Source organism: Eurosta solidaginis, chromosome X, assembly GCF_040869045.1.
Source record: "Eurosta solidaginis isolate ZX-2024a chromosome X, ASM4086904v1, whole genome shotgun sequence".
In the NCBI taxonomy this organism is placed as follows: domain Eukaryota; kingdom Metazoa; phylum Arthropoda; class Insecta; order Diptera; family Tephritidae; genus Eurosta; species Eurosta solidaginis.
In genome coordinates, this window is record NC_090324.1 from 114,178,439 (window position 1) to 114,206,047 (window position 27,609).

At 39.0% G+C, this 27,609-nt stretch overlaps 1 protein-coding gene and 1 pseudogene across 1 annotated transcript in view; one reads left to right on the forward strand and one right to left on the reverse strand.

The window, feature by feature from the left end:
• dati (datilografo) overlaps positions 1–27,609 on the reverse strand; it is a 1,513,307-nt gene that overhangs the window by 923,808 nt on the left and 561,890 nt on the right. The window lies entirely within an intron of this gene.
• Positions 19,078–20,619, forward strand: LOC137234518 (protein fuzzy-like; annotated as a pseudogene).

A 27,609-nucleotide genomic window follows, 5' to 3' on the forward strand; every position in this document is an offset into this window, starting at 1 on the left:
CAGAAGTCCTGAAAGAATTGGAGAGTATTACGAATACAATAAATTTTGCTAAGTTAAGAAACTTTTATTCAGGAACATTAAATTTGAAAGAAATAAATGAAGTAATTAACAACAAAATATATAATATTCCTGTAATTAATATTCTAGAATATTCCGACATCCATGTGTGCATGTTTAAAACCGTAATAATAACTATATAAAAATATGCTGTAATTTCAAATAAATGTCAATTGTACTAAGTGATTCCTTTAGCATTTACACAAGGAAAATATGAATTAAAACAGAAGGTTTCAAAATATAATAACGAATTTATTAATGTATCAAAATATAAAAATTACTTAGGCATTAGTATTTGTAAACAAGAATTAAAGGATAACTGCACAATACCACTGTTATCAAATCAACAAGCTCAATGTAACATAATACAAGAAAATAATATTCCAATACAAATTTTAGATCATGGTAATATTGTAATAACTAATGAACATACTTGGAGCGGCTTAAAAATAAACGGACCACATTTAATACAGTTTAAGAATTCTACAAGTATAGATAATAAAACATATGTAAATCATCAAGAAGAAATTAAAAATGTTATTCACGCACATAATAACGAACAAGTAGATGTCTTGAAAATACTAGCATCAAACTCGAATTATAAATTCAATAATATCCAACAATTATATAAATATGTTATCCCTATAGAAGAGCATCCATTAAAATTTACACTGTATATATTATTTTTTTCTTAATAACTTTTACCTCAACAATTTACTTATACATAAAATTAAGCCAATATCAACAAAACCAACGAGAGGAAAAGATACGCTTAATGTTCCAAAGAGCATATGAAGCCGAACTCCTTCAAATACAGCAGATTTAAAATGAGGACATTTCATTTTTAACACATGGGAGAGTTAACGACGTTATATATATTTACTACATATATGTACATATGTATGCATACACTCACTGCATACCTACATACACACACATATACAACATACATACCATGAACACTAGATAGATACGTATAAATAATAATTGTTTACAAACAAAAATAACCACAAACAACGATACGCCCTTTAACCTTGTACGATAGTATAATAACAAAGAGATTACGATAGAATACATAAACAAGCATATTCTCTGATAAGTAACACAGCATTATACCCAACATGTAAACATGTTTTCAATAAAAACCTTATCACCAAACAAACAATAGTTAGAAATAGTATAAATAGACGTAAGTAAAAAATGTAAGACAGTTCTGTAAATAAAGGAATTCAAAAAGGAGCTCCGCTCAGAAAAAAAATATTTTTATTAATTCCTCGACGCGGAAACCTTAACTCCCGCGCATTTTTTGTTTGCACATGTGCTTTTCTTAAATTAAATTTCTTGCGTTGAACATGGAGTTTTAGTGAATTTTTTTCCTTTCTCTTCAAGAAAATGCCTCGATTCAGACGTCAAAATATCGGTCGACGTACGCGTAGTGCTAACAGAATGTTACTTCAAAGAAGAGCGCAAAGTATTGACGACATGTCAGAACAAAATGAAATACGACGTGAACGATATGCAAGAAATAGATCTACAGAACCACAGCGGCAAAGAAATCCAGTACGACCAAGCCAAATACGATGTCGCGTTCTAGAAAATATGTATCGTGCTGCTTTTAATTACGATCCACAAGTTGATTACAGTATGCATGGATATATTGGATTAATGAGTGCTATATGTCCACATTGTGAAGCAGATAAGTTTCTGGGTAAAACGGCTGGCATGTGTTGTGCTAAGGGCAAAGTGAAATTGCCGACATTTGAAACTCAACCTGATCCATTGCACTCATTGATTTTTGGAGGATCACCAATGTCGAAGCATTTTATGAATCATATACAAGATTACAATTCATCATTTCAATTGACTTCTTTTGGAGCTACAAAAATTATAAGAGACGATTTTATGCTGAAATTTAAGGTGATAACTTCATGTGGAATATCTTAATTGTTCTGTAGATCTAAGTAACAGTTTCTAAAATGTTTTTAAGAATTCTGATCCAACATCAAATTACATGGCATACACATTACAGATTCAAGGTCAGATTTATCATCGAGCGGGTGAATTGTTACCATTTCCTGACGCTAACCATCAATTTTTGCAAATATATTTTATCGGAGATGAAAATAATGAAAATAGTGAGTTGGATGAACGTTGCACAATTGGCTCACATACAAAACGAGCGCTTATTTGCGATCTCCAAAGATTTTTTCATCAGGACAATGAATTGGTGAAATTGTTCAAAACCGCTCTAGATTGTATGCCGTCTGATAATCACAAAATTATAATCAGAGCGGATGAAACACCTTTTGGTGAGTATGGCAAAATATTTAATGTACCGACGATTGATGAAGTGGCAATTGTAATTGTTGGCGATCAGTTTCAATCACGATATTGTACTTCATCGTAGAAATGAACAATTACAGCGTGTTTCGTAGCTTCATCGCCGTTAAGACGCATTACAATATCCAATTCTACATTGGAAAGGTGATGATGGTTATCACATTAATATAACAATGATAGATCCAAGAACCGGTAAATAATATACTAATTATATTAATCAGATATTAAATAAAAACTAAAATTTAAAATCGAATGAACATATTTTTTACAGGTCGAGATGTTCAAAAGAAAGTTAGTGCGATGAATTATTATTCTTATCGATTGATGATTCGTGCACAAGAACAACATTTCATTCTGAGATGTGGTAAATTTTTCAACAATACATTGTAGACATGTATGCAAAAATTGAAACTGAACGTCTCAATTTCATCCGATTCAATCAAGCCAAATTGCGATATGAAGAGTACATACATTTGCAAGGTGCAATAGCGAATGATGCAAATGTGAATGATATCGGACTTCTGATGATATTACCAGTTTCTTACATTGGTAGTCCACGCCACATGTACGAATATGTACAACATGCTATGTCATATGTTCGAAAATACGGCCGACCAGATCTTTTCATCACTTTTACGTGTAATCCGATGTGGAACGATTTAAAAAATAATTTGTTCGACGGTCAGTCAGCAACAGATCGACACGATGTTACAGCACGTGTATTCCGGCAAAAATTGAAGGCAGTAATGGATTTAATTGTGAAATTAAGCGTCTTTGGAAAGGTACAATGTTGGATGTACTCGACTAAATGGCAAAAAAGGGGTTTGCCACGCGCACACATATGGCTGGTACATAAAATAACACCGGACGAGATTGATAGCGTCATATCAGCCGAAATACCAAATCAAACCATCGATCCAGAATTATTTGAAGTGGTAACAAAAAACATGATTCACGGTCCATGCGGTGAAATAAATATGAATTCACCATGTATGATCGATGGGAAATGTTCAAAGCGGTATCCGAGAGCATTAATTTCCGATACCATAACAGGCAATGACGGATATCCATTGTATCGACGTCGATCATTTGAAAATAATGGTAAAACGGCGATAATAAGAGTGCGCAATCAAGGCATCGAAGTTGACAATCGTTGCGCCGTGCCATATTCACCTATAGTGTCAAAAGTTTTTCAGGCTCACATAAATGTTGAGTACTGTAACTCAGTAATGTCTATCAAATACATTTGTAAATATGTGACTAAAGGAAGTGATATGGCTGTTTTTAGAGTAGATGGTGAAAATAGATATGATGATATCACTCAATATCAAATGGGGCGATACATAAGTAGTAATGAAGCAGTTTGGCGTATCTTTCGTTTCCTTTGCACGAAAGGCATCCTGTTGTTGTCCATTTCGCAGTTCATCTGGAAAATGGTCAACGAGTTTGTTTCACTACTGAGAATGTACAGCAGAGAGCAGCACAACCACCACCAACTACTTTAACGGCTTTTTTCAATTGTGTGAAATCGACACATTTGCCAGATATATGTTGATATACCGCAATATTACACCTGGAATGCATCATCAAAAAAATTTCAACGGCGTAAACAAGAAACACCAGTTGATGGTCATTCAGTTATTTTCCAAACAGATGCCTTGGGCAGGATGTATACGGTACATCACAACAATGCTAAATGTTGTTGGTAAACGTTCGAGGATCATCATTTCAGGATTTAAGAACAGTTCACGGTCATTTTTGTCAGACATATCGTGAAGCATGTCAGCTCTTGCATTTGTTAAAAGATGACACCCATTGGGACGCAACACTTCATGATGCATCGATTTTATCTCGTCCACAGCAAATACGAATGCTATTTTCGATTATAATATCAACATGCATGCCAACGAATTCAATTGAATTGTGGAATAAATATAAAGATTACAAGACTGAAGATATTTTAATTCGGATGCGTCGTAGAGCAATCGATCCTGATTTACTGATTACATTGGAAATGTACAATGAAGTTTTGATAATAATTGAAGATATGTGTCTTGCGATTGCCAATAAAGCATTGGGGCAGTTAGCTTTGTTTTCACCAAATCGTCCAATGCATGATTTATTTCATCGAGAGTTGCAGCGTGAGCAACAATTCGATTGTGACGATTTACGTACATTTTTTCAATCCAACATCACCAAATCAACAAAAGGACAAATATGACAAAATCAGGCAAGCTGCTTCTGATAACACTGGTGGATTATATTTTTTGGATGCACCTGGCGGCACCGGAAAAATATTTGTGATTTCATTGATTTTAGCAACTATTCGATCGCAACAGAAAATTGCTTTGGCACTCGCTTCTTCTGGAATTGCTGCCACTTTATTGGATGGAGGACGACCAGCTCATTCAGCTTTAAAATTGCCATTGAATATACACGTGGCTGAAACTCCAACCTGTAACATATCCAAAAATTCAGCGATGGAAAAAGTTTTGCAACAAGCAGCGGTCATTCTATGGGATGAGTGTACAATGGCATACAAAAAATCATTGGAAGCATTAAATCGAACGATGCAAGATTTGCGTGGAAACCGAAGGCTTTTTGGTGGAGCTTTATTTTTTTGTCAGGTGAATTTCGACAAACATTGCCCGTTACTCCACGATCAACACCAGCAAATGAGACCAATGTATGTTTGAAGTCTTTCTTTTTGTGGCGATACGTGAAAAAATTAACATTACACTTAAACATGCGAGTTCAGTTGCACAGTGATCAGTCTGCAGAGCAGTTCTCGAAGCAATTGTTAGAGATTGGAAATGGCAAAATTCCAATCGACAAAAAAATGGTTTTATTACATTGCCAAACAATTTTTGTACAATTAGCCAATCAAAAGAAGAATAAATTGAACGAGTGTTTCCAAATATTGTTCAAAATTACATGAATCAAGATTGGTTGAGAGAACGCGCAATACTGGCACCAAAATATGTACACGTCAATGAAATCAATCATCACATTCTGAAAAAATTGCCAGGTGTGGTGAAATCATACAAGTCAGTGGATAGCGCAATGAATCAAGATGACGCAGTGAATTATCTAGTTGAATTTTTGAATTCATTGGAACCGTCTGGTATGCCACCACATTGTTGAAATTTGAAGGTCAGCTCATCAGTTATTTTATTACGAAATTTAAATGCACCAAAATTGTGTAATGGAACAAGACTGAATGTAAGAAAAGTTGATGACGAATTTAATTGAAGCAACAATAATGACCGGCAAAGCGAAAGGTGAAATTGTGCTTATACCGCGAATCCTACTGATACCAACAGACATGTCATTTGAATTCAAGCGTTTGCAATTTCCAGTGCGCCTGTCATTTGCTATGTCAGTCAACAAGGCGCAAGGACAAACGCTTCGAGTATGCGGATTGAATTTGGAGGAACCGTGCTTTTCGCATGGACAGCTATACGTTGCCTGTTCCAGAGTAGGCATTCCAAATTGTTTGTTTATTCATATCCCAAATGGAAAACGAAAAATGTAGTGTATCCAAATGTTTTGGATTAAGAATTGAAATAAAGATTAAAAAAATTCTACAATATTTTATTCTTTTTCCAATATTTCTGTTGGTGTAGCGAAGCACACCGGGGTCCCGCTAGTAGATTATAAAGAAGTAAGGAAGGCTAAGTTTGGGTATAATCCAACATTACATACTCATCTGAGAGCTTTGGAGAAAAAATAAGGGAAAATCACCATATAGGAAAATGAACCTAGGGTAAACCTGGAATGTGTTTGTATGACATGGGTATCAAATGGAAGGTATTAAAGAATATTTTAAAAGGGAGTGGGCCATAGATTTATAGCTGGGTGCAATTTCGGGATATTGCTATAAAGGTGGACCAGGGGTGACTCTAGAATCTGTTTGTACGATATGGGTATCAAATGAAAGGTGGTAATGAGTATTTTAACAGGGAGTGATCCTAAGTTCTATAGGTGGACGCCTTTTCCAGATATCGCCATAAAGGTGTACCAGGGGTAACTCTAGAATGCGTTTGTACGAGATGGGTTCCAAGTGAATGGTGTTAATGGTTATTTAAAAGGGAGTGGACCTTAGTTCTATAGGTGGACGCCTTTTCGAGATATCGCCATAAAGGTGGACCAGGGTTGACTCTATAATGTGTTTGTACGATATGGGTACCAAATTAAAGTTATTAATGACGGTTTTGAAAGGGAGTGGCCCTTAGTTGTATAAGTTAGCACACAACAGTAATTATGCAAACAGCAACCCAAAAATAAATATGCAAACAGCAACAATAACAACAGCGTATCAGAATAGCCACACAAAGTAAGCCAGACGCTTAATCAGCAAGTGAACACCAAGCTGCTATCATTCCCAAGGCAATGCGAAACTCGATCCTAATAATGAAAGCCGAGCATACCAGCAAACGGCAAATGCCAAGTCAGCATTATTACGGGCAGCAGCGTCGCGATTTGGGAAGTAGAGATAGGCATTCAGGTGCAGTCACCTAGAAGTTGTAAGTCAGTCATAGCTGCTCATCTAACTGGCGCTGACCTGTGTCGGAAATAAAATTGAAATATTAAAGTTAAAAACGTATTTCAATAATTGGCGCCCAAGTGTGGGGCCACGCGAAATCATCCTTACAAAAGATGCAAAAGTTAACGTGGCCAAGGGTTCGATACCCACAAAAATAAATTAAACGTTTGTAAGAATACAAAGTAATTAAACGTGTGTAACACGTACGTGCTAATCCCTACTAAATTAGTCAACGAAGGGTTGAACACAAGCAACACAAATATAAATTAAAGGTTTATGAAAATACAAAGTAATTAAACGTGTGTACGGACTAATCCCTACTAAATTAATCAACGAAGGGTTGGATACCCACAACACAAAAATAAATTAAACGTTTGTAAAAATACAAAAGTAGTTAAACGTGTGTGTTGACGCCGACGTGAATATTTTAATTCTCACGGTTTGGGAGGAATGCAATGCAAGTGACAAATTCATCTCTAATTTCGGCTGCATTCTTTACGAGACGTATGACTTTGATCTGTTCGTACATACATTATCTTTATTCGATGTTAGTTTTAAGTCAACTTTTCAATAAACATTGTTCATACAAAACATTCTGATCACGTCTGGGTCACCAGAATGTTTTGTATGAATAATGTTTATTCAAAAGTTGCCTTAAAACTAACATCGAATAAAAATATGTGCTTATTTATATTAACTCTATATATGGCTTCAAGTACGCCAAAGTACCTGACCATGGTTGTATGTATGTGTGGATACTCCGGTCACACGCTTTAGTTGCAACCTAAGCCCAAATTAAAATCACAAGTTTGATGAAGAATGCAGACGAAATTAGAGATGCATGCATGTACATATGTATGTATGTATGTATGTATATACGAAAAGATCAAAACCACATGTCTGGTGAAGAATGCAGCCGAAATTAGAGATGAATTTTGTTAGTTGCATTGCATTCCTCCCAAACCGTGAGAATTAAAATATTCACGTCGGCGTCAACATGTGACATAGTGATCATTAAGGAAGACAACACACCGGTACTTCAGTGGCCACTAGGGAGAATTATAGATATATTCAAAGTTAAAGATGATGTTGTGCGGGTGGCAGATGTGAAAACCGCAAATGGTACTTGCAGGAGGCCAATTCATCGCCTAGCTCCACTTCCTATGGAAATAAATAGCGACGCGGAGCCAAATTCTTCCGCAAATCCTTAGCAGAAGAAGAGAAAAGTCCAACGAAAAAAGCTTCCTTGCCAAAAGGACTTACGAGCCTATTAATCACAATATTAATTCTCCCAATAGCTTTGGGAGCTCAAATTGGAAATAAAAAATTTAGGCCTAAGCTTGGCATTCACTTTGAGGGAATTGGATCTGCCGCAATCTCATCTTCAGAGTGGAACCTCATCATATATTACGACCTTAAAGGATTCGCAACAGAGTTGGCAGCACTTTCAAATGGTACAATAGCAATGCGGCGGCTATGTCAAGACATGAAGCAGAAGATCATATGCAACCTCTAGTAAGGCATTTTGAACAAACCGTAGCCACACTGCAAATAAATGCCTCAATGTTGAAATCCAATAGACAAAAAAGAGGTGCAGCGTACGTAATTCGAAATGTTGCTTATTCATTGTTTAGCGTACTAGATTCGCAATACGCTGAACAAATGTCTAACACTGTTAACCAAATTAAAGATAATGAATCTCATCTCCTTAATCTCATCAAAAACCAAACATCCATTGTGGCCTCGACAATCAACATTTTGAAACATGATCAAAAAATTCAATACCATCGATCAACAAATCAGCCAAATACTTAACGGAATACGCAATGATTCTGAGGCGATAAACCATGAAAGAACTTTTCAAATGTTTTCATCGCTGTCCATGCAGCTAACGCTTATTGCAGCCAACTTACAAAGAATACAGTCTTCAATATTGGACGTTCTAATGGACTTCCATCACGGAAAAATAAGTCCACTGCTCCTTACCCCCAGTCAATTACAACTTGAAATCAGGAAAATTAAAGATCACTTACCGGCATCATGTGAACTGCCGGTGCAACACGAAGATTTATTAAAACTATACCAGCTTATGAAGGTTAAAGGTGGGATCACACCGAGGCATGTGCTATTTAGTATCACCTTACCGCTGGTGGAACACGATCGATATGATTTATTTAGTATAGTGCCGATCCCGAACTTAATCAATGGCACGATGATTGAAAAAGATCCATGCGCCTCAATTTTTGCAATAAACACAGCCATCGACCATAAATTACCAATGACTCTGTCAGAGTTTCACTCTTGTGTCGACATCAAAGAGGGGAGCTACATATGCCCAAAAGTTCAAATCCATTACAACCGTGGTTCAACTAAGTGCGCATGCGAGGAAAATCTTTTCAATAATAACACGCAATCAAAGACTTAAAATATACAGCGCAGACACAATCTCTAACGACATTACAATCCGCGTTGGCCAATCATGGTTTGTTGGAGCTGCCAAACAAACTTGAAGCACATGATGCTCATCACATCACTGTTGGATACACAGCATTGATATTAGCTGTATGCCTGCTCGTTTTATCAGTGATTAAAGGAAGATGCAAAGAGAAGAAGAAGCAACGTGTCCCCAGTTCTACGGTAATAACTCCATCTGATATGACCGAAAGACCCACAACAATGCCACGGCACTCTAGAGAAGTTATGGATTTTACGATAAACATTTAATCCAGAAACGGTCTCGGTAATCGAGCTGCGCTCGCCGGGGGGAGGATGTTGACGCCGACGTGAATATTTTAATTCTCACGGTTTGGGAGGGATGCAATGCAACTAAAAAAATTCATCTCTAATTTCGGCTGCATTCTTCACCAGACGTGTGACTTGGATCTGTTCGTACATACATACTTACATATATATGTACATGCATGCATCTCTAATTTCGTCTGTATTCTTCATCAAACTTGTGATTTTATTTGGGCTTAGGTTGCAATTAAATCGTGTGACCGGAGTATCCACACATACATAAAACGATGGTCAGGTACTTTGGCGTACTTGAAGCCACATATAGAATTAATATAAATAAGCACATATTTTTATTCGATGTTAGATTTAAGTCAACTTTTCAATAAACATTATTCATACAAAACATCAGCTATATTGACATTTGGTTGTTTGATTTTCCATTTATTTCTTGATTGAAGTTCCGACAAATATTCGCAGGACCATCGCTTCCAAAACTCGAGTTTGAGGTGGGAGACTAGTTTCCAACTAGTTGTTAGTCTCATGCTCTGCGTTTCGCCATGTCCATATAACTGTGCATTGATTGGCTCTCCTATACGGAAATGGCCTGGAGTTAGAGCTGTAAAATCGTTAGGGTCTTCGGACATTGGTGTTATTGGTCTGGAATTAAAGATCCCTTCCACCTCTATGACGACTGTATCCAATTCTTCATAAGTGAGGGATGCTGTAGAGATGCTTCTGACTAGGAGATGTTTGGCCGATTTGACCACCGCTTCCCATATTCCGCCAAAATGTGGACTTCTCGGAGGTATGAAGTGAAAAGTTATTCCGTTTGTGGCACATTGTTTAATGATAGATTGACGTGACGAGTTGTTATGCACCGATTCGTTGAGTTCGGCAAGCAGGTTCCTTGCGCCTATGAAATTTGTTGCGTTATCACAATACAGATTTAGGCAATGCCCTCTTCTGCTTATGATTCGCCTTACTGCACTGATAAATTCATCAGTTGTCAGATCGCTTACCAGCTCCAGATGTACCGCCTTAGTTGTTAAACAGCAAAACACTGCTATATAAGCTTTTTGTGTCCGCTTTTCTCATATCTTAAACCAAAACGGTCCGCAGAAGTCGACGCCTGAATTGATGAATGGTCGTGCAGGAGTTACTCTTGTTGATGGAAGGTTGCCCATGACTTGACTCAGCAGTCTCGGTTTTGCTCTGTTGCATCTAACACATTTTGTCACAATTGAACGTGTTTGAGGTCCACAATGCCGGTTTTCTTTATGGAGCATTAATAACTTTGTCATTGGGTTGTTGTATGGAAGTAACATTGGATGTTTGGCATCGAGTGCAATTCCTGATGCTTGCAGACGACCTCCAACGCGTATGATACCATTGTTGTCCAAAAATGGAGACAGACTACGATAGGGACTATCCTTGCCAACTTTGTTGCATTTCTTGAGCTGTTTACGTTCTTCCCCAAAGTCTAACTGTTGAATTGTTTGAACGATGACCATAAGTGCCGTCAAAGGAGTTTTCGACTGTTGTGATCGTTTTCTGGTTCTGCTAATGAACCTTAACATGTACCCTACAACTCTTTGTAATGTTTGAAAGAGTCATTATATCGGATGTTCTGATTCACGCTTCCTTGAACTACCATTGTTGTCACAGGAACTGAAGTCAATTTTTTGCGTTCCATGTATATAGTTTCGCCTATTGTTGTCATTTCCTTGGATGGCCAATTGTCTTCATGCTCAAGCAGTACTTTGGGCTCATTAAACCATAGGCTGCAGTTCTTGAGTTTTTCCGGCGGCAATCCTCGTGATATAACGTCAGCTGAGTTGTCTTTTGAACCTATATGCCGCCATTGTTCAGCGATGGTGTGATCCTGAATTGTGGCGATTCGGTTTGCTACGAATGTTTGGTAAGATGCTGACGACGAGTTAATCCATGTAGGAACATCTAGCTTTAGGTCCGTCTTGATCCTTGTGCTTAATTGAGCTCCTAGCACTGATGCACAGAGATCCAGCCGCGGAAGAGGTTGGCGCTTTAATGGTGCTACTCGTGATTTTGCACACAGCAACCTTACCATCACTTGTCCATCTTTTAATTCTGAATTTATGTATTTTGCAGCCTCATATGCCTTTTCGGATGCGTCTGCGAATACATGTAATTGTAGTTTTTCTGGGATGTGTCTTTCTAACACGTGCCTCGAAATTTGCATGTTTTTTGGTTTTTCTAAATCACCTCGGAATTAAGTCCATTTTGCATTAAATTCTGCTGGCAAATTTTTCATCCCAGTCCAGTTTCAATTGCCAGAGATTTTGGACAAATATTTTTGCTGTGACCATTATAGGTGCCAGTATACCCAATGGGTCGAAGAGTCTAGCTATATCTGAACTCAACGAACGTTTGGTTATCACTTCGCAATCTCCCAGACACCCCTTTACGCAAAATCTATCAACTTTAGGCATTCATGTCAAGCCCAAAGTTTTGATGGTTTGACTGGTCTCATTGTGGAAGTCTACATCAGTTTCCTGGTCCTCCACACCAATATTTTGCAGTAATTGTGAATGATTCGAGTACCACTTTTGTAGATTCAGGCCATGTTTCCCTAAAAGTGTGTATTAATTGCTGTTGAGTTTCAATTGTTGTATTTAAGTTGTCTGAACCACCAATTCCGTCATCCACATAAAAGTTGTCCTGTAGAAAGGCAGGTTCCAAGTTGAAATCGTCGTCGGTGCAGATTCCACATATTGCGCTCGTGATGTAGGTGGAACCAACTTTCCCGGCGATGATCCATCCCAACACGGTATTTTGCAGAATGGGTAAATCTGATGATAGTTTGATCTGCTCCACTGCCATCAGCTGGTTGTAAAATTCAGCACCCAATAGTATGTCAATCTTGTCAGGGTGATTAAATGATAGGTCGGCTAGCGTAATGTTAGCAGGAATGTTCCATCCTTCGATATTGATGTCTTGTGAGGGTTGAGGAGATATGATGTGAGGTAACACTGCTGCCTCTAGCCGTGTGGTAAAATTGCTGATGCATGAATATAACACAATGTTGACTGGATGTTGCACTTTAGTGTTACTTGAGCTTATGCCGTTGATAGAAATTGATGATGGTTTCGTTGAGATACCCAGTCGCTTAACCACTCTCTCCGTAACAAAGTTCACCTGTGAACCTGAATCCAAGATTGCACGGCACTGAACTTCTCTCCCATTGGCCCTGACTTTCACCATGGCAGTGCCGAGCAACACATGCGTGTTTGTCCTTGATTGTTTTGAGGTTGTCAGCGATGTAGCTTCTTCGTTGGAAATTGTTGCTTTGATCGTTACATGTTTGGCATTTTTGAACTCGTTTGGTCCTGTAGGAGTGACTGATAATTTTCATGTATATTTGCTTGTATCCTCGAAATGCAACAAGGCGTTGTGTTTTTTGTTGCATTTTAAACAACTTCTGAGTAAACAGTTCTTGGAAGAATGTCCAGCTTTGAGGCAGTTGTGGCAAAACTTTTTCTTCTGTATGAACTCAAAGCGCGCTGATGGAGATTGTTGGAAAAATTGTTTGCAGGAAAACAATTGGTGCTTTCCCTGTTTACACATGCTGCAAGCGTCGTTGTTGTTTTTTGCCGTTACTGAGGTGCATACCTTTGCTTGGGGGAGGGTAGTTTTAACACCCATGGCTTCCATGGATTGGAGTGCTTCTCCAGAAATTGCAGAAACTCTTGAATTGTTTGTACTTCACGTGGTTTTGATAACGATTGCTCGTAGCGCAAACGTGTTGGCTGATATAATTTTTTGAGTAGCAGGTGAAGCAGCAGCGGATACCATGTTGAAGTGTCTATTTTGAGATTTTTTAGCGCTAAAAGACACTCCTTCGTGGTGTCATGCAGCTTCTTAATGTTTTCCATAGATATCTTTGGAAATGAGACTGATGGATTTTTGTAGGGGCCTGAACAGTGCATTGCATACAAGTCAGCCACCCCTGTGTTGAAACTGCCCCGAACTCTTTCCTCCAGGGCCACGAATTGCCTGATGTTGTAGCCCTCTTGAGTTGAGTGCTCCAACATTTCATAGATTTGGAAATGAATATCCTCGATGCTCGTCCATAATTTGTCAAGCGCCGGTTGGCATCTAGGTGAAACTGTGTCATCTAACGCCCGTTGCAATGACGCCATCATTACCCCTTGCCTGCGCATAAATTTAATGAAGATGTTTGCTTCTGATTTTGGTACAAACGTCTGCTGGGGTTGTTTTTGTATTTGGACTACTTGGGGTTGTGTTTCTTCCGCCTGAGTTTGAGCCAACTGAAGGGCTGCCGTCTCGAATACCCGTCGGTATTCTGAAACCACATTCATTATGGAGTTGTAATACTCCTTGGTGAAGTAGTCGTGATCCATAGGCAGGTTTTCAATTAACCGAATTTGGTTATCTGTGGACTCAAATTTTGCACATTCATCTTCCAACCTTCGCAGCATTTCTTCATAGTACTCTGCCTGTTGCTTTCTTATTGCAGAGTCCTTTTTATAGTTGCGAATAATCGCTTCTATATTGCTGCCGGTTGCTTTTTGTTGGCTTAATAAATCACTGAAGGCTGCCATTATTTGTTCTCGGGGTCACCAGAATGTTTTGTATGAATAATGTTTATTGGAAACTTGACTTAAAACTAACATCGAATAAAAATATGTGCTTATTTATATTAATTCTATATGTGGCTTTAAGTACGCCAAAATACCTGACCATGTTTGTATGTATGTGTGGATACTCCGGTCACACGCTTTAGTTGCAACCTAAGCCCAAATTAAAATCACAAGTTTGATGAAGAATGCAGACCAAATTAGAGATACATGCATGTACATATGTATGTGTGTATGTATGTATGTACGAACAGATCAAAGTCACTCGTCTGGTGAAGAATGCAGCCGAAACTAGAGAAGAATTTTGTTAGTTGCATTGAATTCCTCCCAAACCGTGAGAAGTAAAACTTTCACGTCGGCGTCAACAGTGTGCAACACGTACGGGCTAACCCCTATTAAATTAATCAACAATCAATAATACAGGTCACTCCAGCGAGGACACTCAAACGAAGACACCCCGATCCTACCAGAAATTGAATATGAATATCTGTATGTAAGTAGCGTGTTTAGCATACCGTTCAAATAAATAAATAAAGTGTTGGAAGTTTTTGCAAAGTGTTGCCCTAAGAGAAGACGTTTGTTTTGAAAGACGGTTGTTAAGTGTTAGATTTAAAATGGACTAGGCTCAGATGCAGGCCCTTTTGAATGTTGCGGTTAGCGCGGCGGCCGAGCAGACAAAGCGTGAGTTTCAGACAAAAATGGACGAATTGACCAGTAGGTTGACGAGAATGGAAACCACTGCTAGAGTGGCGGAATACGAGGCTGTTACAATTCGACCTGGCGTTGCTTGTGACGAATCAGTGGACCTTGTCAAGACAATGTCGGAATTTAACGGCTATCAAGATCCTGGAGGCAGGCCGCACATACGGCCTATGAAGTTTTTGAAAATTATGCCGGAAGTTCAAGGCACTATCAGGCTGTGGGCATCATAATTAAACTGAATTGTGTTTGATCAAATTGGTGAGAATGGGATTGAAAAATGAATTACAAAAATTGTAATCACATTCAAACGAATTTGATTTATATAAAATTAGGAAACCAATTAAATTAAGAAAATATCGAGTAAAATGCTATAAGCAAGGGTGGGCATGAGCTTAGCACCTGCTAACCGGCCATATACGTATACAACGAGCAAACGAAAAATGACTACTTCGTCAAAATCAACGACCAAACACATTTAGTTTGCTTTCGACGTCCGTACAATAAGAAGGTGTAGCACGCAATATTACCACAGAGGACGGTCGAAAAATACGTACACATGATTGAAAAATTTTCAATGTTGTCCCCGAAAAAGTGTTTGTAATTTTTTTGCATTTTTCAGAAGTAAAATATGGTAGTTTTAGTATTTTTAAACTGTTTTGTTTAGCTTGACTTGATGGGCCGTTGTGAACGAATTTTGTAATTAAAATTTAAGTAACTTTCCGATAAGGTACAAGCTTGAAACTTGGAATATAATATATTTAAAAAAATCGTATTTGTGGTCCGTTTAGGCTCATATTTCATATCGCCGCTAGATGTCGCAAGGATCGAAATATTATTTTATGTTCACATTAACCAGTAGGTGAATATCGATGGAATCTCATAACAGTTTAAGTTTGTTATTCATATGGTGATTCCACCATGTAAGTTGTTTTTGTTAAAAATAGCAAACATAGGGAAACAATGGTTTATAAAAAATAATGAATAACAAAAACATAAGAAAGTAAATTAAAGCTCAACTCCAATAAACCATAAAATAGAAAAACTACGAAGAAATATATTTAATTAAATCATCGTAATTTAAAACGAAATTTGAAACTTTAATTCTTAGCAGATCTTCCAAGTGCTCAGCAGTGAGCTTGCTTCTGTACGAGTTTTTAATAAAAGTCATAGATGAAAATATTGATTCGCACATATAAGTTGTTTCAAACATCGAGCACAACTTAAAAATTTCAGCTTTCAATAAAGGGTGTTTCTGCTCATCTGTGACCTTCCAAAATTGAATTCCCCCTCCTAAAGGCAAGGCGAAATCATTGTGAAGTAATTTTATCTCTTCCTGCAGCCGCAGTTCCATATCTTCTACTGTACACAGCAGAGGGTTTTCGTATAAATGTATCAAAAGTTTAATTTTATTAAAATCATGAAATCTTTGTTGGTAACAATTTTTGAGATCTTCAAATGACGGTAAATATTGAGAGATCTTGTCTTGCATTTGAAATCGGTCACATACATCCCTAGTATTTTTAAATTATCTAAAATGCCTTCACGAATCTGGGATACTAGAATATGAAGTCGCTTTTCGAATATTTCTAGAGCTGCAATATAGTCAAAAATAAATTTGTTATTTCCTTGAGTACTTATATTTAATTGCGAAAATAAAATTAACACATCACACAAAATGGCAAGGCTTAGCAAACAATTTGGATCTTTTAATTTGCCTATCAATTCTTGAGTTTCAGTAGACGGATCCTCAGCGAAGAAACATATAACTTCTTCCCTCAAATTTAAAAGGGGCTCTAAACATTTAGCTCGGCTTAGCCATCTTACTTCAGTGTGAAGTAAGACATCACCGTATTCTGCCTCAATTTCTTCCAGAAATGCGCGAAATTTTCGGTGCATAAGTGCATTATGTCCACCACGTATTTTTTTTTTTATAATTTTGACGGTGATTTCCATAGCCTGTCCCACCTTGAAACTTTTAGCAATATATTGGCAGTCAGTGCACGGACTTTACCGCATTGGTAGTTTGACGAACCTTTTTGACCCATTTTTCATTTTCTACTACTTCTGCTACCAAAACTTAGATTCTACCAATATTTCAGTATTTTCGCACTGACTGTACTGCATTACAGTAAAAAAGTGCCGAGCCCACCCAACTAATATTAGGAGGCGATCCTGACCAAATCAGTTAATTTTGCAAAATTTTTGAATAACTTAAACAGGAAATGAATTTTTTGATTAGAGAAATATAGTAGCTGAGCACGCGAGTATTTTCTGCGCTATTTTTTCTCGGTTTTTTTTTTTTTTTTTTTTTTTAATAGTTTGAACGACAATAAAAAGTTTTACGTAAACGATGACATGCCGGAATCGGTTATTTTGCGGCAGTACTTTTGGTACCCTGAAAAATTGTTGTGGTAGTGAGACGTTGTGGCAAAAGTCTCGTGAGTGTTTATAGCTCGAAATACAGGAAAAAGGCAAGTATCCTAAGCTATGTATCTACACATTTACATTTTGTTTGCAAATTTTTGTTGAGAGTTTGATTTCCATAAAATGTGCTTTATTTCGTTTTAACAACATATTCTGAATTTTTTGTACAAATATAAACGGTAATTTTAGTTTTAATTTCCGGACCAAAATCTACCAACTACTACCAATTCCTTGTTTTCCGTCTACCAACATATTGCCTTTAAAGGTCCGCGCACTGTTACCCAGCAGCCACGACCAAAACCGGTGAACATTCAAACATACAGATGTAGAGAAAAATTTGAACATTCAAACATACAGATGTATGTGAAGAATGTGAACATTCAAATGCACATATGTATAGAATGTAAATTTCAATGGCATTGAAACAAACGGGAAGCAACATCGACTGATTCGCTGCTTCGCTTTTCCGTTACTTCATTCTCATTCTTCTGAAATTTACGGCGGGTGTGTAGCGTACGCTGAGCGTAGACGAGAAAAAAAAATTGGTAAGTAAATTTTATTAGGTGATAATTTAATATTTTCTTTATTAATTAATTAAGTTTTTCTTTCTTTTCAGGTTACTGGCATGGATGGTGGTGACGATTCTACCCGTTGGCACCGGGATCGATTGGTTTTTCTTTGGTTTCATTTTTTTTCTTTTTTAGGTTACCGGCATTGCAAAGGGGTGCTCCAACGGCGGCGTCGGCCGCGCCGTCAGTTGTCACACCTTTGCGGTGCCCATTGATGTATGCACTAATGGCTTTTTCTCTTTTTCTTTGCAGATTTTTTCATGGATATTTGTGGGCACAGGAGATCCTAGGTGAAATGGGTTCATGCCACGAATACCCAGAAATGTATTCGTGCTGGGCTGGGGGTAAACACAATGATTTGGCTGATGTTAGCAAAGATGTTTACCATCGCACACTTTTTTTTGAAATGCTCGGCAATTGGTCATTTGGGGGTTACAAAAAAGAAGTATGCATAAAGCATTGGACCCATTCAAAGTATTTGAAAGCCAAAATGAGCTGAACCCTCGTATGGGAATTTTTAGCTAAACTCAACATACTTGTTAAGCAATGGGTCAGAGGGGTCTCAATGGCAAAAAAATGTGACAGCTGACAGCCAATGTACATCGACGTGTCACACAATCAGAAGTTTTTATAAATCCGGTAGGAATGGTTTATTAAAAACTATACCTTTTTTTGAAAATTGTAAACTTTAAAATTGCAAAGGCGTACGCGATAGAACGGCAAAAATATGGTTTTGGCGGATTTAGGGCGAAAGATAACGTCGGCGATCCAATCGCTAAGTAAGACGACGGTCATCAATAGGAGGCACTAAAGTCTATGCTGAAAGAAATTTGCGCGGCTTTACTTGAGGCTGAGGTACATATACGCTTGGTAAAGCAATTGCGTGAAAATGTAAGAGCCGTCCTTGATTTTGATGAAATGGCGGGTGGGTTAAATAAACGACGCATGATACAGTCCGCTGTTTTCAAGAAACTGATCAAACTGTTTAAACGCGGAGGTTTCGAACTTATCATTGTTGATACATCTGGTCGTCACAAGCACGAAGATTCTCTTGTTCAAAGAAATGTTAGCTGTATTGAAAGTTGTTTCGCCAGATAATAGAATATTCGTAATGAATGCTTTTGTCGATCAAACTTGTGAGGCTCAAGCGGAAGCATTCAAAGATAAGGTGGATATTGGTTCTGTCATTATTACCAAGGTGGACGGGTACGCCAAAGGTGGAGGATCGGCAGTAGCAGGTGAGCATATTGATGACCTGGACCCGTTCAAACAAAACCATTCATTAGTAAACTACTTGGTATGGGCGATATCGAGGGCCTCATTGATAAGGTCAACGCACTAAAACTGCATGGAAATGAAGACCTACTGGAAACGATTAAGCATGGTCAATTTACAATACGTGATATGTATGAACAAGTTCAAAACATCATGAAAATTGGTCTACTCTCTCAAATAATGGGCACGTATGCAAGTGTGAGGTTTTAGCAAAAACGAAAGTGCCGTTCATGTGCCGCATTATGTTAGGCACCTATTTGTCTGACTGTTAAAAACCTGTAAACTTAGTTTCTGTTCTTTTCTTATTTGGATAAATTTTTATTCACAATTTTGTAAACTTTAAACAACTTAATACATTGAAAATTTAGTCGAAATTAGGACTGCATCCACGTATTCAATGCTAACAAATAATTATAAAATAACAAGTTTGAGGACAGTGAAACATATTATGTAGTATAAAAGTGTTCCTTTGGTAGATGCCGCTTTGGAAGTTTGTACAACGCGCATGTTAGGTTTTACGGATTGTACATTGTCGGTGGAAAATCAACAATTGGGTCAGCGCTTAAAACGACTTTAGTGGACTTTGTGGTTCCCTTTTTTTTTTTGTTTTTCTCTCGTTGTTGGTAATAGTGCTGCGGTTGGTACCGAAGGTTGGTGGGATTTGGATCCCATAGACCGGGAATTACTTCTGTTGCTAGTGAATTCGTCACTTACATTACACAATGATGTTCCAGTTTATTTGCCGAAACGAGATGCAATGCTATCATATAGATTCGTACCAATTCCATTGGCTCCAACAAATGTGATATGTGTAATATGTGGAGCAGTTCCAAGTCTTCATGAGTTGCGTGATATGGCTCATAGCGTATTTTTTAGTTGAAAATCAACTACAGAATGTGGAACGGTGCATGGCTCGGAGTTTATCGGAGCATTTTGAAATTGACCAATGTGTTCTGGCTATGATTGTGGCAAACATAACGTAAAGAAATGTGTTTTTTCACGCAATTTAAACCAATCTTCAGGAGGTAAAAGAACATTAGGTGGTGGGCTTTTGCGACTAGATTTATTAAAAAGATTTTTCATCAAACATTACAAAATAATAGGACGCTGAATAGTAGCGAATATCAGGAGGTACAATTAAGATCACGTTATATGGAACCATGGGACCAGTATTGGTGTTTGGAATATCATAAGTGTTATGCACACTATGACCAATTTGGGAATGCAATATTCATATTATTTATGTCCTCAATACCGACGCCTGCGATGAGATTTATTTGACAAAAGGCTTTTATATTCCATTTGAAAAGATAAAACAATCGATTGGTAAAGTTTTCTATAAATTTCCTTTGACGGCAAAGAGATAATTTTTTTCTCATAGCCTTATATTAAGTTGTATTGGATATTCATTTAATAGAAACGGCCGCTTAAAAAATAGTAAACCTAGCACAACATAAATCATTGCATATTAGTTTATTTAGTATTACAAGATTTTGAACTTGAGCGTACAGAGAACTTGAATGTAGACCTGACCGAGAGTACAATAGCTTACGGTTAGTAGAATTTGTAACATAAAATATATATCGTCGGTGAAAGCTCGGACCAAGACTGTCGCCTCCAAGACTGTCGGCTTACTATGGGCTATGGGATTATTTTCACTTTTTGTTATTAAGGCCCATCTATGGTAGAAAACTTTTATATGTGGTTCGAGCTTTCATAGACGATATGAACCGTATTTATATCAATGAATATGTGTGATGGAAAACCTCATATTTCATTTTCCATAAATTTAGGTGTCGTGTGCTTCACAATAAAAGACGCTACGCTTATATGCATCCACAATTCATTGCGGACGTTATGAAACCAGTGAAACCTGATGAAATTATGGATCAGGAAGTACCGAACTTATCTGGTGGTGGAACGAGTTCACATCCAGTCACAGCACGCAACTATCAATCAACAAACAAAAAGAGGGTGAGTTTAGAACTTGACTTGCTACTAATGTAGATGCTCACATCGTCCGATATGTATAAGCATCTAGGTTTGCATTTTAACTTGTTTTATAATTTGTTGCCAGTCCTTCTTTCACAAAAGTTTTTGTTTTTGCTAATTTTTCGATTTTTTCATTGGAAAACTCAAAATTTATGAGTAGAAGAAATTCTGTTTTTCTTTTTTTTTCAAAAGGTTTTGGGTGATGGGATGAATTTTCATAAATTCTGTTGGCCGAGTGCCTTTGAACGAGTGCATATGCATTATGTGGCAGATCATGGATCTGCGTTAGGGTTCTGGTGTCCTCGCTCTGGGGAGTGAGTGAATTGGGGTTTGATTTTGGACATTGAAAATAAGTATTTTGTGGCAGATGCGGATCTGCATTAGGGTTGTTGGTTGGCCTCGTTCCGGGTGAACGAGAGCTGGGGTTGAATTTTCTGACAGGAGGTATGTGGAGGAACGGACGGATTGTTAGGAGGAACTCGTGGTCCTCCCACACTCGATCTACGTAGGGAGAAGGATCAGTTTGACCAAAGGTCGTCTGACTTGACCCTTCTCGGTTATGAGGTCGACTACACGTACTCGGTTATCTTCGCCGGGGTGCACGTTGACGACTCTACCTAACCTCCATTCGTTGGGAGATAAGTTGTCCTCTTTGAGGACAGCGAGGTCTCCCACTTTTATATTTTCTTTGGGATGCTTCCACTTCACTCTTTTTTGAAGTTCGGATAGATATTCCACCTTCCATCGCTTGCAGAAAGTATGATGGAGGGCTTTGAGTTTCTGCCATCGATTGATCATCGAGGCAGAGCTCTCACTGGCATCTGGTTCGGGTGGAGCCAGCAGGTGGCTGCCGGTTAGGAAATGTCCTGGGGTTAGTGGCTCCAAGTCCGTTGGATCATTGGACGCCGGGCTGAGAGGCCGTGAATTTAGACATGCCTCGATCCGGCACAAAAGGGTTTGGAACTCCTCCATGGTATATTTATGGAGAGACGCGACCTTTTTGAAGTGGCTTTTGAAGCTCTTCACTCCCGCTTCCCACAGGCCGCCCATATGTGGAGCGCCGGCGGGAATAAAATGCCAAGTTAGTGCTTGGTGGCAATACCTGGAGACTGTTTTGTCTCGGCTTTCTGCTAGGAAGGCTTTGAACTCCGATCGTAGAGATCTGGAAGCTCCGACAAAGTTCGTACCATTGTCGGAGTAGATGTTTTTCGGACATCCTCTTCTAGCGATAAAACGCGAAAAGGCTGCGAGGAAGCATGGGGTGCTCAGGTCACTAGTGGCTTCTAGGTGGATGGCCTTAGTGGAAAAACATACGAAAAGGCATACGTAGCCTTTTGACAGTCGACATCCCCTACCGCGGTAGCTTTTGATGTCGAAAGGCCCCGCAAAGTCTACCCCGGTATTGGTGAACGCGCGGGTAAAAGTAGTCCGTTCGCAGGGAAGGGTACCCATAAGTTGGGACTGCGCCTGCTTTCGGTGAATAATGCAGGTTTTGCAATTGTGGATGATGGCTCTGATCATTGTCTTGACATTCGGAATCCAATACTGGGTTCGAATAAGGCGGAGCATAAGTTGGTTGTCGCCATGAAGGGAATCATGATGAATCATCATGACTGCAAGGCGAGACAGCCTGCAATTTTAAGGCAAGATGATCGGATGACGCTCGTCGTACGACATGTCTTTTGAGGCCCCTAGACGCCCCCCTGTTCTGATAATATCATCTTTGTCGATGTATGGGTTGAGTGACAGGATTTCACTCTTCCGATCAATAGGTTCCCTATTCTTTAATTTTAAATATTCGGTCCCGTAAAATTGTTTCTGGCAGACTCGTATTAATGCTTGAGTCGTTGCCTTAATCTCACCGGCTGAGATTATGCACGACTTTTCTTGGAACACTGCTTTGGTTTTAGGATGCGTTCTTTTATAGAATCTCCTAACATAAGATAAGACTCTCAAAGCTCGTGGCAAATCTGAAAATCGTTCAAGAATATCTGTATGATCTACCCTTGTCGTGGCATACGATTGTGCCCTCTTTTCCTCAACGGACGTGTTGTAATCGGCATCTTGTGCTGGCCAGTGAGAATTGTCTTCTTGTAGCCAAGAAGGACCCTGCCACCACAACGAATTGTTGACCAAATCTGACGCTAGTTGTCCTCTGATCCCTAAATCCGCTGGGTTAGATTCCGAGTCAACGTGAAGCCAGTCCTTGTTACCGACCATATCGATGATCTTAGTGATTCGGTGTGCGACGAAGGTTGACCAGGAACAGGGCGGCTTTCTTATCCAAGCGAGTACGATGGTTGAATCCGTCCAGAGGTGAACTTTTGCTGGCCCCAAATGAATGTTTCTGAATATTGATTCCATGATCTCTGCAAGCAGCACGGCGCCGCATAGTTCTAAACGTGGTAGCGAGATGGTTTTCACTGGAGCTACTCTGGTTTTCGCTAAAAGTAAGTGTATGAAAACCTGATCGTTTCTTTTCACGCGCATGTATATCGCTGCCGCATATGCTTTCTCGGAGGCGTCACAGAAGCCGTGGATTTCTATGTCGTCTTCCGGTGAAAAATTTACCCACCGCGGTATCCTAATGTTATCTATTTCGCTATAGTGTTGGGTGAAATTTTCCCACCGTTCTAAGGTAGTTGGGGAGACAGGTTCATCCCACCCGGTGCCCTCTAACCAGATGTTCTGCATTAGTATTTTTGCTACTATGACCATTGGTGCAAGCCAGACTAAAGGGTTGAAAAGTTTGGCTATAGCGGATAGGATTGCGCGTTTGGTGATGTTCTCGCCATTCTCTAAAACTCCTGCTGTGAAGTAAAACATGTCTGAATGCGCGTTCCATCGTATTCCGAGTGCCTTCAACGAGCTAGCCTCTTCAAACGCTAGGAAGTCCTCGCTGAGCAAATCCGTTTTGGGGATGTCCTGAAGGATTTCCTCACAATTGGATGTCCACTTGCGCAATGGAAAGCCAGCTGAGTGTAATGCTTCGCGAATCTCGTTCCTTGCTTTGATAGTTGACGCTATTGTATGTCCTCCAGATAAAACGTCGTCGACATACATACTTTCGCGTAATATGCCCGATGCTATTGGGTGGGTATTTTCTACATCATCAGCCAATTGTAGAAGTGACCGTATCGCGAGGGAGGGGGCGCAGTTTACACCAAAGGTGACAGTCTTTAGTTCGTAAAGACTGATGGGTTCGTTGGGGGATGGTCGATGGACAATTCTTTGAAATTTAGCGTGATTATCGGTCACCCAAATCTGCCTATACATCTTTTCTATGTCGCTATTAAAGACAAAGCGGTACAGTCTCCAACGTAGAATTAAAATAGGCAAGTCTGCTTGGAGTACTGGCCCTGGGTGGAGTATGTCGTTTAGACTAATGCCATTTGCTGTAGGACTTGACGCGTTGAAGACGACGCGCACCTTGGTGGTGGTACTTTCCGCCTTTACAACGGCGTGGTGGGGCAGGAAATAATTATCCGAATCGTCGGATGGTACATTATTTTTAATTTTTCTCATATGTCCAAGCGTTTCGTATTCGGATAACACCCGAACATATTCTTTCCCTAACTCTTGGTTTTTTAGTAATCGCCCCTCATTTCTGAAGAATTGTGAACATGCGCGCTTTAGGGACGGTCCTAATTTAATATTCTCAGGGTAATCCTGCCTGAATGGTAGCGAAACTATATACTTCCCATTTTCATCACGTTTTGTCGTTTCCTTAAAAATTTGTTCACAATACCTTTCTTCTTCATTAAGCATTTTGTTTTTGGGAACATTTTCTATCTCCCAGAAAGCTTTTAATTGGTTGTCCAATACAACCTCGTTATAAAATGACATGATGCTCATCGTTGGACTCGGTGCTTCGATGCGACCGGTTAGTATCCAACCGAACACTGTCTCTTGGGCCAAAAGTGTATTTAGTACATTCTTTTTCAGACCACTCAGTATAATTTGGGGATATATGTCTCCTCCAAGTATGAGGTCTACATCTTCGTTGATGTAGAACCTCTTGTCTGCCAAAACCAAGTCTGGGAATGCCTGCATAGTCATGACGTTGATATGGCAGGATGGAAGATTCCCAGTGAGTTTGGCTAGGACTAGAACGGGTGTAGTCAGGCTGAAGCAGGCATCCACTGGTGAACGTAATTCAATTTTGGATGCTTCTTTCACCTGGGCTGACACCGAATTTGTGATGCCTGAAACTTGGGCATGCATTTTTCTCGCTGGCAAATTGATTCTGCGTTTCAGTCTTTCAGTTATAAAGGAACATTCAGACCCTGAATCAATTAATGCCCGTGCGGAGAAGTCGGTACCATTATGGCGAATGTATACGCGAGCAGTTCCTAATAGTACGCCTGTGCTGGACTTGGCATGACAGGATTTTACATTCTGGTTCGCAGATTGTCGCGCCTGTGCCGAAGTTGTTGGGCTATTATCCGCATCTTTGAAAGGATTGCGTACAGCCGTGTGCTGAGATGTATCCGCATGCAGGAGCGTGTGGTGACGAGAGTGGCATTTGGAACAGTTGTAGGAACTGGTGCACTTCGTCACGGTGTGTCCTGGGGATAAGCAATTCAGGCAGCCACTTGTGGATTTTATTAATTTAATCCTTTCTACTGGGGTTAAGTCGCAGAAGCGTGAACAGTTGCGTAATCTGTGCTCCGTAGATTTGCACATTTTACAAATTGATTTTATTGTTTGCTTGGATACTTTCGTTTGAAAAGCACCAAGTCTTTTCGTAGGGGTTTCCGTTGATTGTCGCGACGCGTTTGGTTTTTGCACTTTCGAAGTGGTATGCCCTGTAAAACCAGACACTGTTTCAAGTGTCTGAAACCGATTAGACAGGAATTTATCCATATCCTCCCACTTGGATATGTCCATTTTATGGTCTATACTTTGCTCCCAAAGAGCCAGCGTGCTCTCTGGTAACTTGGTTGAGCATAGATAGGTCAGGATTGCATCCCAATTGGAAGTGTCAATTTTGTGGCATTTGAGGGACGAAATACAATTATTTATATCATTTTGCAGCTTTTTTATTGAACTGCCACACTCACTTTCTACCTTTTTTAAGTTAAATAAAATTTGTAGTTGTGTGTTAACTAAGATACGTTTGTTTTCGTATCTTTCACACAAGTTTTTCCAGGCCATCTCGAAACCTTCATTTGTGAGGGGGCATTTTTTAACGATATCTTTTGCTTCGCCCTGCGTTTTATTGTTGAGATGGAATAACTTTTCCACCCCTTTCAAGCTGGAATTGTTTATATAAATTGCCGTGAAAAGGTCGCGAAAAGTTGGCCAAGACAGATAATCCCCTTTAAAAACTTCCGTATCGCACGCAGGGAGGCGAATTTTATGCCCATGAGGTTCTTGCTCAGGGTTGACGTTCTTGTCCGCTTTCTTGTATTTTTCTGCCTCAGCAGATATAGACGCTAGGCATCGCATGTAGATTGCGTATGCTGCTTTTTGCTTTTTTCTTACCGCCATAACGTCATCCCCTGACACCTCCTCAGATCCTAGTAGCGAATCAAACGCAGACTTTACCTTCTTCCACAAGGACCGCAACTCTTCCTGCTGTATCGCAAGGGTGTGTTTGCTATGGTCGCTTTCCGGTATAAGGCTGTAATCTGTATCAAACTCTGCGACTAATTCTACCAGTCTGATGTAGGTTTCCATGGTCTTGGTTACGTTTATTAAAGAGAAAATTGCCGATTAAAAATAATGAGAGTCTCCTGAATTAAGATACCTGGCCTAGCAGTGAATTAAAAAAACTTTGAATTTCGACGTTTTATATTTATTACTTTTATTTCAGACTTTGTCAGTGTAGCGACAACGGAAAAGGGTTTATTTTTTGGACTTTTTGTCAAAGCAGTGAAAAATAGCAAACGATATTTTGTACAAACTTTTTGTCTCAGCGGCAACAACAAAAGGGGGGACCACTCGCCACGTCCACAGATAAATGAGTGTATTGTGAACAAATGACAAAGTGCGTGCGATATTGCTAATGAAAATCGAAAAATAACCGGAAAAAAGTGAAGAAAGAAATAAATGTTTTACAAGAAGTGAGCGCTTGAATTAATTTAATTGGAATTAATGTGTTTTTGATGTGCAAAAAAAAACAACAACAACAAACTTATTCGGTATCGTGCGGAAAGTGAGGTTAGGTTAACCTCTTCCTTGTGTTGTGTCTGGAAAACCTTACCACTGGTGGGGGGATAGACCAGATAATCACAAGGATCGAAATAAAATTAATAAACCAAGTGATTTAATTTTTGAAATTGGAAAGAAAAAAAAATGGTGCTCACTAAATAATTTCACTTTT